The 15,247-nt window shown below is 35.5% G+C and overlaps 2 long non-coding RNA genes and 1 pseudogene across 2 annotated transcripts; 2 read left to right on the top strand and 1 right to left on the bottom strand.

Annotated features, from left to right (window-relative positions):
* Positions 1 to 4,929: 4,929 nt before the first annotated feature.
* Positions 4,930 to 14,424, top strand: LOC113356504 (annotated as a pseudogene).
* LOC113356506 lies at positions 7,313 to 11,017 on the top strand. The gene is made up of 3 exons (XR_003363006.1): positions 7,313 to 7,507; positions 9,261 to 9,379; positions 10,795 to 11,017. It is a non-coding gene; the product is annotated as an uncharacterized LOC113356506 (long non-coding RNA).
* LOC113356505 lies at positions 11,691 to 14,713 on the bottom strand. The gene is made up of 3 exons (XR_003363005.1): positions 14,500 to 14,713; positions 12,230 to 12,406; positions 11,691 to 12,102 (listed from the first exon to the last, which is right to left on the bottom strand). It is a non-coding gene; the product is annotated as an uncharacterized LOC113356505 (long non-coding RNA).
* Between the last annotated feature and the right edge of the window lie 534 nt (positions 14,714 to 15,247).

Raw genomic sequence — 15,247 nt, forward strand, 5'->3', positions numbered from 1 at the left:
AAAAGCTAGTATGATATGCAGCCATGGTCTTCCAATTAAAGCATTGTATGGTGACTCAAAATCCACTACACAGAATGTGATATCTGTCGGTAAGCTTTGTAGAAGAATTCTCATAGTCACCTCCCCTTTTGGTTTGTTCGCAAAGCCATTAAAACCATAGATTTTGTATGTTGAGGGGATCAATTCATCGTCTCTGCCACCCATTGTTTTGTATGTGTGATAAAATAGAATATCCACTGAACTTCCAGTGTCTATAAGAATTCTATTTATCGCCCAGGTGTTTTTCTCATTTTCTTCTTCATTTTCTTCTAATGGTTTCGGGTTAATTCCCAATCTTACCACTAACGGGCACTCATGTGAAGATTTTCCTTCTGGAACTTCATCTGCGCTGAACGAAATTTTCTGCTTTTGCCAGTCCTTCAAAGATGGTATTTTTGCCAGGTTGAAAATTTCCCTTCCTTCATCATCTCTTGCATATACTCGACTTAAGATATTATCATGAAAATATTCTATGTTTTTGAATGAATGTATGATCGAGTTACAGAATAGATTCTTTTCCTTTGCTCCCACCTCAATAACAAATGTGTTCCTATCCATTTCCTTTCCGTATTTATTTCCTTGAGATAGTGGTGGTGGTAAACTTCCTGTTTTATTTAGTAGGAAGTGGTCTAACTTCCCCTGCTCTATCATTCGCAATATACTCTTCCTCACATTTCTGCAGTTTCTTGTTGTATGACCATGGAATCTGTGATAGACACAAAATTCTTTACTCCTCCTCCCTGGTGGTGGGTCTTCGCCTGCATTATGTGGTTATGGAATATCATCCATTAGAAGAGCAGCTTCCCATATTTTATCCACTGTAGTGTTTAATTTTGGAAGATTTACTTTGTCCCACACTATTCTTTCAGCTTTCTTGTTATAATTTGTTTGCTGTCCTGCAGAGCTACCTGGATGAGCTGTATCATTACTTCCATATTTTTGAAGTTTTTTTATCTATGTACTCTTTTTCAAACTCCGCTTGATCTGCACTGCCCATAGCCACCAACTTTTGTTCCATTTCTGCATTACTCCTTCCTTGAGTTCTCTGCGATGTACTCGCAACAGCATTTGTGAGTCTCGGAAGTAAGCTTGTATTTCCACATTTCGAATCTGATATTGCAACTGGGTAAGATTCCATGTCTCTTTGCTTTTCCTCGAGGGCTATATATTCTTTTTGAAATTCGTATAATTCCGACATTGTGATTGTATCCTTTACTCTAAAAGTTTGGGTGTACAATAGGTATGTTTCAAAGAGAGCATTAATGAATGCAAGAATAAGGTGTCTCTCATCCACCCGCCTTCCCATTTCACTACACATTGTTCTCTAGCGAGTCGTTAGATGACGTAAGCTTTCATTTATTCTTCTGCGAAGTCCAAATGCAGTTTCGATCCCCGGTCTTGACAGGTTATTACTTATGTACTGTCCCAAAAAGATGTTTTATAAATGATGAAACAAACCAATGGACTCTACAGGTAGTCCTTCAAACCACTTCAAAGCTTCACCTGCTAAACTTGCAGCAAAATACTTGCACATTACTGCATCATAATTTTCCCACTGCAATAAACATCTAGAGTAATCTTTCACATGTTGGATCGCACATGCACTACCGTCAAATATACTTGTAAATGCTGGTAAACTGCACTTATATGGTATCGGTGCTCTTTGAATTTCTTTTGTAAATGGAGTTTTTCCGGCTTCCTCCAATGCTTCTTCTAGTTGTCTTCTCCCGTCATTTCTTTTTGCAGTCATCATTTCTCTTAATTCTGCCATCTCCCTGAGAATTTCTTTGCTGAATGATTGATCCAAATCTTCTTGCATAAGTCTTTTTAGCCTTGCTTGTCTCAATCTATTCTCATGATTGTTTTGGTATATTGCCTCTTATATCTCCTGTTGTTCAGCTTCCTCTCTTCTTCGCCTACGTCTTTCAGTATTTGCTTCAATTTGTACTTTATCATGTCTTTCTTCATTTCCTGTGCGATCATATCGATGTCTTGATATTTCTCTTTCTTGTGGTATCACTCGACCTTGATTCGTATCTTCTATGCGATGACGTTCGTGTCCTCTTCTTATATTATCAATGTGCCGCAATCCACTTTGTAATTCTCTTTATTCTAACTCTTCCCTTCTTCGTTGTCTATCTCTTGCACGTGCAGCTTCTCGTTCGCGCTCATATTCACCTCTCAACGTTTCCCTACCATGTAATATCATTTGTCCTTGTCCTGGATGTTCTTCTTCCCTTTCAGAATTAGTATTTGCTCTACGAAGAAGTTCGCGTGGATGCTCATAACGATTAGTTGCTAATTCAATTATACGTCTTCTTTCTTTGTGATCTTCCAAATTTTCATCTTCTTGCGAGTTTTCTTCAATGACTTCCATATGTTGCTTTCGTCTATCGTTTCTTCGATTAGATTGGCTCTGTCTGGAAGAATTCCTGCTGGATCTTGATCTTGAGCGTGTAACACTTCTTGACCTTTGTTCTTGCAATCTAAGATTCTCTTCTCGTAAATCATCATTTTGACAGATCAAATTCGCACGCTCCTCTTCTTCCCTCTTTCTTTTGATTATTAGTTTCTGCCTAAGCTCTGCAATCGTCATATTTCCTTCACTCGCTGTAATTGGTTCTTCGTTCCCAATTCTCTGTTCTTCTTTCGTAGAATTTGTCATCGCAGTATGGACACTCACTCTATCATAATCTATATCAATATTTTGTCCTTGTCCTCGCTGAAACCGAAATGGATTTTCTTCTCTTTGATTTTCGTCCACTCTTTCTTCTTCTTGCTCAAGATTTATAATTCTTCTTCGTTCAGCGAGTCTGTTACTCCTTCTAGTCGTCATTCCTTGTTCCACGACTGATTCAATCCTTACCATTTGCTAAATATTTTGATCTCACTATTTTCTTTTACAATCTATGATATGATATCAGGATTTATCATCCACAGCTGTTTTCTAGCGCCAAAAATGTAGTTGTAAGATTTCTTACAACTACACTCAACTTAATCTGGTTATCTCTCTATGTAATCATCATGGACAATTATTTCATTGATTGAATATTCAGATTACTTACAAGATAGATGGAAACCTATAACAACACTTCTTGTAACCTAAACTCACTTTCTCTCTCTTTCAATCTCTCTTACAAGACTTGTCCTAGCAACCCCACAGAAACAACGACTCTCTCCTTTATATAGGATTTTACATAGTGGATGATAGCTAAGAATCCCTTTATTTTCGGGATCATTGTGCGACATATTCGTTCATATACAATCGCTCATCTTCGCATAGCTTACTTCTTCGCATTATTCTTCACACTTTACCCGTGACTTTGCTTACATCATCTGGTGTGTCATCTCAATTTACTGTGTGCAATGCTCCTCGCGTATGTTGTATACTTCACTTCGCATAGTTATTAACGTGTGCAATATTTAACTCCTACAGTAATGTTGATAAATTAAGACGCTATTAAATGATGGCGGCGTTTGATAGGCACATACCGGACAGATAAGCTTATTTTTCCGTACCCGAAACATGAGAAACATTCTCCGTCGACTGAGATGGTTGTTGTTCTATGTAAAAAACAAATATGTATGTATATATAGAAAGTAGGCATCTACATGGGACACCATCTCCTAATATTAATTTGGATCCTGAGGAGAATAACTAATCTTATTGAATTAAAATCGTGTTACACTAGGGAATGTGATGACTCGAAGATCCAGAAAAATTTTACATTAGAAAAGAAATCTGCCAATCTGGACAAGTCTGATCCCGTTTGGCGACTGGAAGATCAGCATCCACGAAGCTGTATCGTTTGCTTGTCTGTAGACATGGGAAATACTTGAAAAGTCAAAGAATTAATGCTGTGACACATCATTGCACAAATACGCATAATTGCAGTTGATTTTGGGGATCTTTTTAAGCAAAGAGATTGTATTATATTTAAGGTATATTAGTTTGTTTCCATAATTAGAAAAGAAAAGAACTAGAAAAAAAAGACATGAAAGGAAATTAAAGTGCTTTGTGCTATGACAAAGCTCTCAACCTACTCTCCACCGGGTCCAGATTGTTTTTTCCTCTTATGTGCTATGAATACATGCGGAATAAACAAACTTATCTTGCGATAGACAAAAAAAAATGTCGTTGGATGTTCGAAAACAAGCCTCCACAGATCTAAACATGAGAAACATCCTCGTTGTGCTTCACTATGGCTTTCATGTTTAATCATGTGGGAATTAAATCTGATAAAGATGGTCGTTGTGAATTAAATCTGCTAAAAAAAATGTAAATACAGTACCACCTTCGACAAAAGTACGTACAAAGTTGCCATTTTTTAAAAATTTTGAGCCAAAAAACTAATCTTATTGATTTAAACCCATGTTCCACGAGGGAATGCAATGCCTTGAAAACTACTCCACGGCAGTAGCTGAGGATCTATGAAGCTGTAGGCATGGGAAGTCTGAATTCTGGATTCATACAATTATTAGCAGTTGTTTTGGATCGTATTAAATTAATTTAGTTATATCAGTGTGTCTCCATTATTAAAATAAAAAATTATTAGTGCGTCCGACGTGATTAATAAAAAATAAATATAAGATATGTTTTACATGGCAAGATCATCCATGGGAATTGAAATATCAAAGAGGATTAACAAAATCCATTTAACTATTTCATTTTTGCGGTTGCAGTGACAAAGATGAATCCGCAGAAGCTGGCATTTAAGTTAATTAATGTATTTTATTTTTTCTAATTACGTTATCATTTGCTCTACTATATGAAGAGAACCTCTGAAGCCAATTAATGACGATATTTTCTCATCTTCATATCTTGTTTAACAGAGCTTACCAAGATCAAATTAGTTGAAGAGGTTGAGAGAGTGTGAGATGGGGAAAGATATGCAGAAGCAGCACAACGACCATGATGGTTCATTTAAACTAGTCGGTCATGTGAAATTCGTAAGAGCAAATCCAAAATCTGATCGATTTCCAGTCAAACGTTTTCACCACCTCGAGTTTTGGTGTGCTGATGCATTCAATGTGGCTCAACGATTTTCTTACGGACTTGGCATGCCGATTACACAAAATCTGACCTTTCCACAGGGAATATGGTGCATGCATCTTATCTTCTCCATTCAGGTGATCTAAACATACTCTCCACTGCTCCTTACCCTCCTTCAGTAGCTGAAATACCAACTCAAACTATTAGTAGCACTGCCACCATCCCCACCTTTAATAGTTCAACGGCATGCGCTTTTTCCATTGCACATGGTCTCGGTGTCCGAGCAATTGGCATAGAAGTCGAAGATGCAGAATCTGCCTTCAATATCAGCGTTTGTTATGGTGCCAGACCGTCACATCCTCCTGTTGAAATCAAGAATGGTATAATCATCTCAGAGGTTCAACTTTATGGTGATGCTATACTGCGCTTTATAAGCTTCAAAAACTCAAATCATGGTGTCAATTTCTTACCAGGTTTCAAAGGTGCATTGTCTCATGTCTTGCATAACTTTATTTCTTTTATATGCTTCTGTTTATCTGCGTCTTTATGTTTTCTTATATGCTATAGGTATAAATGATGAGGAACCACCGGCTTCTAAAGACTTGGAGGATTTTGGGATTCGAGACTTGGATCATGTAGCAGGAAACGTAGTGAATTTGGCTGAAGCTATTAGTTATGTAAAAATGTTTTCTGGGTTTCACGAGTTCGCTCAGTTTACCATAGATGACATAGCAGGAGTAATTGAGAGCGGTATGAATTCAACAGTATTGGCGAATAACGAAATATCAGTGTTACTAACAATAACGGAACCCGTTCATGGGACCGAAAGAAAGAGTCAAATTCAAGCGTATCTTGAACACAACCAAGGTGAAGGAATAGCACACATGGCATTTACTAGTAAGGATATTTTTACGACATTGAAAGAGATGAAAAAAAGAAGTCGTCACGGATTTGAATTCATGCCGCCACCACCAACAACTTATTATAAAAATTTGAAGCAAAGAATTGGAGATAATGTTTTGAAAGATGAGCAGATAAAAGAATGTGAAGAGTTTGGGGTTTTGGTAGATAAAGATGATCAAGGTGTTCTACTTCAAATCTTTACCAAGCCTGTGGGTGATAGGTACGCACGCAAACAACCTAATGCATGTATATGTGATATCATTGTCTAGCCTCTTTCTACTTTGCATGCCTAAATTTTGATTTCATGACCTTTTCAGGCCAACAATACTGCTAGAGATAATACAGCGGATTGGATGCACGGAGCAAAATAAAGAAGGAAATACTATTCAGAGAGGATGTGGAGGATTTGGGAAAGGAAACATCTCAGCTCTTTTTAAATCTGTCGAAGAATACGAAAATAACACTTTTCACGACTCACAATAAGTACAACCATAGAAGCTAATCTATCTGACGATATATTGATATGAATTGAATTCGGAAGCACCGAGTTGAAGTGTAAACCACTATCCAAATGATCAAGTTCCCTATTCTGAAAGATAAATAAGGTGTAAGTTGTTCAGCAGTTTGATTATTTATAAGTTAGTAGTATCGACGACAAGTATGAATCGTCAAATAATGTAGTGTGTCTATTTAGTAGAAATTAACATTTAATCCCAAATTAGTTGGGCTTTGGACACTCTAGTCCTGTCACTTCAGGCCTAGAAATTTACCAAATGTTGAACGAGTCGGTCCATTTTTGAACGATTTAATCCAAAATATGTTTTCTTTGATGACAAAAATACCCATCAAACAAAATCGGGATATTCCTTCGCCATAATCATTTTCCGTTTCGTGGTTTCATATGTTGAAACTCTAGAAAGAGCTCTCCATCTGCTCATGTCTTATAGGATTTTGATAAAAATTCTTCTCAATTCATGATCTGGTTTAGATCATTTTAAACTTCTCTACCTTTCCCCTCTCTCTTAACTCCCAAGAACCTCTCGAAGATAACTCACAACAAACAGATTTGTTAAATTTTTATACAAATCTTATTCAGATTCAGTTAAATTTTACATTAACAGTTTGTTTTTAACATTTCGTGAGAAATCTTATTACAATTTATTTTGCAATACTTTTAGGTATTCGTTTTTATTTTCATTGGTTGTCAGATCCTATTCTGATCAGTCAATTTTGTATTTGTGGTTCATTTTGTGTTTAAGTTCCTGGATCCGTTAAATTAATAACATGTTTAAGGAAATTCTTAATTTGCATGAGATCTATTCAAGGTTTATTGAATTCTGGTGGAGAATCCTTTGTTTTTTTTGTTGATCGTCTACAATTCATGCATTGAGTCTTAATTCCCTTACATACAGATTTGAAGGATTCACTTTAGTACAAAAAGCATGGGGTTATCATTCACCTAGTTGTTGGTTATTTGTTGAGAAAAAGATGTGTATCTTGGTGGTCGGTCTTTGATGTTGCCGGTGAGACTGCTCAAGTTTGAAGAGATTGTATCACAAATTCCTATCACTGGTAAGTCATATATCTGTGTTATTATATGATTTCTACGGATTAGCTATGTTTTCCATTATTAGATTGAAGGATAGTATTATACAGTCAACGATGGTTCGAATTAGATCGGTGCATGTTAGTTTATTCCATTCTTTATTGGAGATTTTTTGAGGTTGAGAAGTTAATTGGTAGTATTCTTGCAGAGAGTTAATAGGAATTGGTTTCCAGCTAACCATTAATAAGTTAAAAAAATGATTAATTGATTTATAATGATATGTTTTTTAGGTTTAAAATCATATATATACCATAAGAAAACATTTCATTTTGACAAATTAAGTCTTGGAACTAGGATCCATCAAAGTGGACTCCACCCCAGTCTTAATACATAAGTTATCTAGGTGGAATTGCGTTTAAAAAACTTTAGATAAATGACGTCTTAGTCAAGTGTTTATATATTGGGAGATTATAGTGTTCGGTTGGTTTAATTGGAGTAACCAAGGTAGACGACTATCAGTGTTGCATCCAAGTACGTGTTAGGTTGGGAAGATATTGTTTAGGATGATAAAAATGACTGAGAGAGATGCATTTATTATGCCTCCAAGGTAAATGCTCAATTTGAGCCATGTTGTTCCCATAGATTCTGCGTAACCAGGCACCTTCTCAATTGACAAATATATTTCTTTTTTGCAATCCAACATTACTTGAGGTGATTCAGGTTGATCTCAACACACTGTGACGATATTTTTTTATTTTTGCCTACCTAATAATATCATCCTTACTTTTTTATTTTATTTCTTCAATTGTTGATGTACATAATTTGTACACATGTTCATTTTAAATGTGTACATAACTGTACACTTGTTAATTTTCATGATTATTGTTCCTTTCTTTCGGTTAGTTTAAATGATTATTCACCTTTTAATCCAGCTATCTTCTTTTACCTTCTTATGGATCATTTAAAGACCTGGTTGAGTTTCTGTAAATGCGGGTACTCTAAAAATTTTCAGTATTAACTTAATAGTAAACTTGTTTTCTAGAAGAGGATAATAAACAGAAAACTACAGCTATAAAAAAAATGGTTTATCATAACTATGATTCTTAAGCTTGAGAAAAAACCATTTGAAGGAGGAACTTCAGCATTTTTGCTTCTATCCCCACTTGTGTTAATGTTATAATAAGAACAAATTGATGAGTTATAGCACGTTTTGTAGGTATGGATGTTGGATTTTTGTAAACATGTACATAATTGTACACCATTGTGTTATCTCAATGATATATTACATGTTCTTTTGCGTGTGGACGTTGGATTAGTTGTATTTTTGTAGATGTGTACACAATTATACACCATTGATCTCTCTTATATGATTTTACAGTCTATTTTGTGGGTGTGGATGTTGGATTAGTTAGAGTTTTGTAGATGTGTACATGTTTGTACACTAGTATGCTCTATGATGAATGGATGGCCTGTCATGTGGGTATCATGCTAGAATTTGTTAGCTTTCTGTAGAGTTGTACATATATGTACACTAGTATGCTCTGTATCGATTAGTTTGAAGTTATTTTTGATTTTAAGATTGTCGGAATCATGTTTTTGGTGTACATAGTTGTACACATGTTAATTGTTAATGTGTACGTAGGTGTACACATGTTGATTATTAATTTCCACATAGTTGTACACGTACTGATTGTCAATGTGTAATAGGTATACACATGCTGACTATAAATGTGCACATAGTTGTACACATACTAATTTTTTGTGTGTGGATTTTTGTAGTTGTGGAGGAAGATTAGAGATCTCAAGGAAGAGATTGTTCCCATGGACCTGTTATATATGATGGTGAGTTTGTTTTTGAAGCTGCTCAGATCTTTGCATCGTTCAATGATATAATTATGGTAAGTATCAAAGTTATGGTTCTTCTTTCTTTCGTTGATATTGTATTTTTTGTGTTGTGGAAGTTTTATAGAACTCCAGTATGTTTCAAGTTTGTTTGCAAAATGTGAATGATTTGTCAGGAAGGAAAACTTTGGTTCATATTTGTTGGTATGCATTTGTTTTAGCTTATTATTTCACAGTTTTGCTTCATATATATACCTGGTAGTTTGCAGCTATAAGCATGTAGTGGTGTTTATGTTGTTATTACGGGTGCTTAAGGTACAAGATTCAAGTTGTATATATGTGTGTACAAACTGGTGCACCTTGTCTTATTTCACGAATATATTGCCTGCTTTATGGGTATGAATGTTGGATTTTCTGGATTTTGTGGATGTTTACATAGTTGTACACCATTTTCATGTCTCATGTATGTATTACCTGTTTTATGAGTATGATTCTTGGATTTACTAGGTTTTTGTATATGTACATTTGTACACCAGTGTATCGGACTCATTGATATATGGCCTGTTTTATGAGTATTAATGTTGAATTTGCTAGGTTTTTGTAGATGTGTGCATAGTTGTACACCATTTTCCTATCTCATGTATTTATGACCTGTTTTGCTGGTGGATTGTGTGGATTTTTTATAGATGCGTACGTAATTGTACACTTGTCCAGTCTCATTGATATATTGTCTGTTTCATAAGTATGAATGTTATATTTTCTGGTCTTTTGTAGATGTGTACATAGTTGTACACCATTGTTCCGTCTCATTGATATATTGCATGTTCTGTGTAAGTATTGGAATTGCACTTGTTTAATTAGTCCATGTTTCGACATCATGGGTTTACAAACATTGACTCTTAGAAAAAGCTTTTTCAGTATAAAACTAGCAGTATTTATCTTTTTAATCTTCATTGTAATCAGATTTAGTGGTGCAAGACCTAAGTTTCTTATGTTTGCCTTTAGTTTTATCTTCTTCTCCACGCTTTTCTTTTGACCTGATTTTTTCTTATTTGCCTTTAAGCCACCCCCAGACTAGGCGATCTTATCAAAGACGATTAATTAACCAGTAATCACCCATACCTATGTAAAGCTAATTTCGTGTACATATGTGATATGACAGTGGAAACTCTTTTCTTTTATTAATAATTTCTTGGCATTAGTGATTGATCCTTGGAAAGTGGAAACAGGTTCATTTAATAATCTCCTTTTCGGTAAAGTGCAATAAACCACTAAACTGAAGTCGTTTGATGTCATATTAAGTTTGTGCAGTTAAGCACAAATCGATTGTGTCTCTTTAAGTTAATAACTCAGTAACTTTTTACATTTGATCGCTTTCTTTGCTTGTTTCTTATGTGGTTGTTGGTGAAAGGTTATGACTTCTTATTCAAGCTGCGGTTTCTTATGCTTTACTGTTTTGTCTCGGTTGTAGGTTGACTACTAAACCATCCTATGCACACCATCCATTATGCAGCTAGAGCTTGGCCTGGTTGAAATCTTTGTCAGTCTGTGCAGACTATAGTGGCAGTCTTACTATCATGAATGTTGGATTTTCTGTATTTTTGCCGATGTGTACATAGTTGTACTCTACTCTGAATTAAAAAATTTAAGAAGTGAAAATTATATATTCATATGGGTACTCTTTTTATAGTTTTCGAAAAGAGCTTTCCGAATATGTAAAGTTTGTAAATTTTGGACGAACGGTTCAAAAGATAAATTATTTTTTATCTATATATTAATTAAAATTGCTGGCATCATCGTGAGTAATTTTGGACTAAAATGTAAATATTTGGACTAATAACGCTATTAGTGTACTTTCCATATATTTGGACTAATCTGTACATAGTTGGCTCGGACTGGACTAAACCGTACTTTTGGCCTGATTTTTTGGACTAAACTGTATTTTTCCCTGTCTATTTATTAAAAAAATTTGAAATAGATAGAGCTGAGTTGATCCGGCCACTACGACAATGTGTGAGTATCTGTATTGGCGTTACCAACCAAGTCTTCCGACCTAGCCTGCAAATACATTGCTTATGTCGGAGAAATAGGTCAACGATGGATGACAATTGTAGCTCTCTGTCCTGTTTTTTGTTTTTTTTCAAAACTGCTCATAAATACCTAGTTGGATCACCAAGATCAAGACTTAATGATGGCAGAATGTGGTTGGTTATTCACATCAATATACTCAGCCAGCGCAGCAGGAGATGCATTATCTCCACTACCCCTAACAAGACAATAATTATCATTTCCTCCTCTTTCTTGTGAATTTTCATCTTCTCGTATCTTGATTAATGCCACTAATAACAAGCAGCAATATAGAATTAATGCCACTGATAACATAAGTGTTTCAATTGAAAAGAATCTGGGCTTTTTATTGAAACCCAGCAGTGTCATTTCACTTGAAAATAGAAGGATAAACTACTTTTGTTAAAACCACTTCAGGTAACTCCAGCAAAATCTTCAGGTAACCAAATGAACAATATAGCTTAATCAGACAGCACTCAGATTTTTCATGTGAACCTAAGCGCAAACAAATTCTGAGCACAAAGAGAAGCAGTTAGTAACCTGGTGAATTATCAGTCAGCATATTTTAAACCACAGCCGCAGAGTAGATTCCTCCAAGAACTGTACACTTCACATACCAGCCAATATCAGTGGTCTGGTCACCAGAAGCATGCAAGATTTCAATCACCACTGCTCGCCGATTGGAACTTGTTCTGATATTCGGTTGTTATGCCTGCAAACAAATGCAAATTGACAGAACAAAAACTGAGGTAATAGCAATACTTGAGAATTAAAAAAAAAAAAAAGATCAGTCAGTCCTTGAAATCTCGGCTAGAGAGGAACTAGTTAAAGTAAGACACCTGAATGATAAGTTGAACAGAGAAAAACTCGTCAGTGTGATTCAAATGCCTCGGAATGATGTCATGGTCGGACTCTAGCTGCAACAACATCTGACTGCTTTAAGAAATGTCAATTGGTGTGCCTTCTTGCTAACTGGTTCCTCGTGATCAGACATCTTCGTATCCTCTCAAATGAAGCTAGAAACACAAAAGAAAGTTGGATAAGAGTAACTCCAACCAATGAAAACCAATAGTCACTAGCAAAGAAGTCACTATATATAGTACCCTAAAAGAGATTCTATGATTCCATTTCATCAATCTCACTCTTGAAACTTAGTACAGACTAAGTTAAGAAAACTTTAAAATTCAATTCATTATAACAAGTCTCAACTCTTAGTAAGTCTATGGAAAGTGGAAAGGAAGGCCAGAACATCTACAACTTTAAGATTTCAAGTAGTATTCATATATTGGTACCTCCAGTTGTGTAGTTGGGAGCTGTTAGGAAGCACTGGCACAAGACCCCGACCCAACAGTAGCAATTTGATCTCAATGATCATACTTTCAACATAATTCAGTTCTCCGTTTCATGTAATTCCACAATATATAGGCTGAGTTTATAAAACGGGATGGTAGAAAAGGGAGATTTGAAGAGATTATACAAATGGACTGGACAAGTAAGGTACAGTGACACAGAAGAACGTGATACAATGTATTTTCTACTTTTACATGGTTCTACTTCTAGCAATTTAGGTGACCCACTCAAATTCATCAGAGGTTGAAAATTCTATAATTTACTAGTGAAAAAAAGGAAAACTTTCAGCAAGTAGCCAATAGTTGAAAACAAGAGTAACTCAGGCATGAAAGACATTATATTATCAAGCTAACCATAGAGTTTCAATACTGAGGATAACTAATGAGGAGATAATACCCATCATCCAGATGCATATGTAATTCTAACCCACCTATTATTTCAGTTAACTCGGATAACTAGTCTCATCTATCAGAAAAAACAGTGTCACTATTCGCCAAGAGGTAACTATAAATTATGCAACAATTTAATATAACTGAAGATAGTTATCGTATATGGTAAACAACAAAAGAGAATTTTGGACGCGGACTCTAATATGCGACAAGGAACAAGCTCGTCTGAACGTTGACATTCTTCCTTGACCAGATCATTGTTTAACAGCAGGGCGACATGAAACGATAACAAGTTAAACACAACAAACTCTCATAAAAAAGCCAATAACAGAAAGGATATATGACAAGAGGCGTATCTGCAAAGGAACTTATGTACCTCTAAAATTCCAATATGAATCGATCAAACGATTCTTATATAAATGAACAAGTAAACCAGATACCATTACACCTGCCAAGGCATTAGTGTCGGCTTAAACAAAATTACCTTCATCAGTGACAATATTTTGACGGTTAGCTAGAGAAGAATAACAATATGAAGGGGAAGCCTCAGAAACCTAAACAGTTTCTCAAATTCCACTAACTGACATTTTAAAACACTTTTGGTAAGATTCGCTTCCTTTTGAATGTCAAGGCAGGCTGTCGCAGGTATTCTATATTCTAGGGGATAGACTGACTATACATTTGGTAAACCTTAACAAATAAAAAAAATATTTCATTACTACCAAAAACCACAGATTGGAAAAGCATCATATCTCGAAGACCAAATTAAATGAAGGCGTTAACATTGACCCCTGATTCGATTACTTTCTTTCGATCCAACTCAATGAGGATGAGCATCCACCTAATATGAATTATATATTCGCAACAGCCACATTTCAGCTAGCAAAGAAACATAACCCATCTCAAAGGATCACAAAAAATATACACTCCCTAAGTCAACACAATGCCTACTACTCCTCTACTCCAAAAGTTTGCTCCAATATTTCATTTGTGAGGGTCAATCTCAAAGTACTAGAAGGCTGTGACGATGACCCTGAGTGAGGGTTTTGCTGGTGCAAGGTTCTCCAAACTAATTCCTCAGTTTCTACCTATAGAATTGAAGCAACTTGCAGAACCTAAACAGACTTCTAGGTTTTCTACTACCCTTCTTGAAGAATGTTGGAAACCAAAAAACTAGATCAAAGGGTCATTGTAGTATCCATCCTACTTTTGTTTCTCAATATTCAATAGCTCTACTAATCTTCCTTGAAAAATCTAAGACTCACATTTTAAACAGAAATCAGCAGAAAATACAAACACTGGTTAATTATGAAGGGTTTCTGATCCCGCAAACAAAAAATTAATTCGTTAGAAAATAAAGAAAGTAATACCTTTCAATCGATTGCATGGAAGAAGCTACGGAAATTATCAACAGCAGGTTGCAACCCAGCGCGAAGTTCACCATTAAATTTCTAAACGAGATCCGACATTAAATCCAGGTGTTGATTCATTGCTGATTTCAGCACTTAGACATCAGACATCACAAATCTCCGTGAAGAATGCTACCACTCTGGAATCTTTGGAGCAATAGAATTCTCTACCCAATCACTTGAATGACTTCGTATAATAGGAAATACCATTAGGTCCAAGAAATAATATATTAGGAAGAGTCTAGTCCAATTGACCCAGTCAACTTTCTGTTTGGTCGTTTTTGGAATTATAAATTACTGTTTGGTCCTAGAAATTATAGTTTGGTCTTAGGGTGTACAATATCCACGCGGAATGACGTCATGGTTGACGTAAATTTCATCTGGGAGTGACAGCAATACCCTTTCAGAAAAATATATATTGGATTTATTAGCAAAAAAGAAATCATTTTCAGATTTCTTTTCTCTCTCCTCCCTGAATTCAGATCTATTTTCTCTTTCTTTCTTGTTTTTTTTTTGATGAAGATGATGGTGTTGAAGTTGAAGAAGATGACGAAGATGTTGCTAATGATGTTGTTGAAGACGATTCGAAGGTGAAAGTAGATCTGATTTTTTTTTCTGGATGTGTTTTAATTTGATTTGATTTCTTCTTGCTGCTGTAATAATGGCGAAGATGAACTCTGTTTGATGAAGACGACGACGAAATCATGTT

The sequence above is a fragment of the Papaver somniferum genome, chromosome 3 (assembly GCF_003573695.1).
Source record: "Papaver somniferum cultivar HN1 chromosome 3, ASM357369v1, whole genome shotgun sequence".
In the NCBI taxonomy this organism is placed as follows: Eukaryota; Viridiplantae; Streptophyta; class Magnoliopsida; order Ranunculales; family Papaveraceae; genus Papaver; species Papaver somniferum.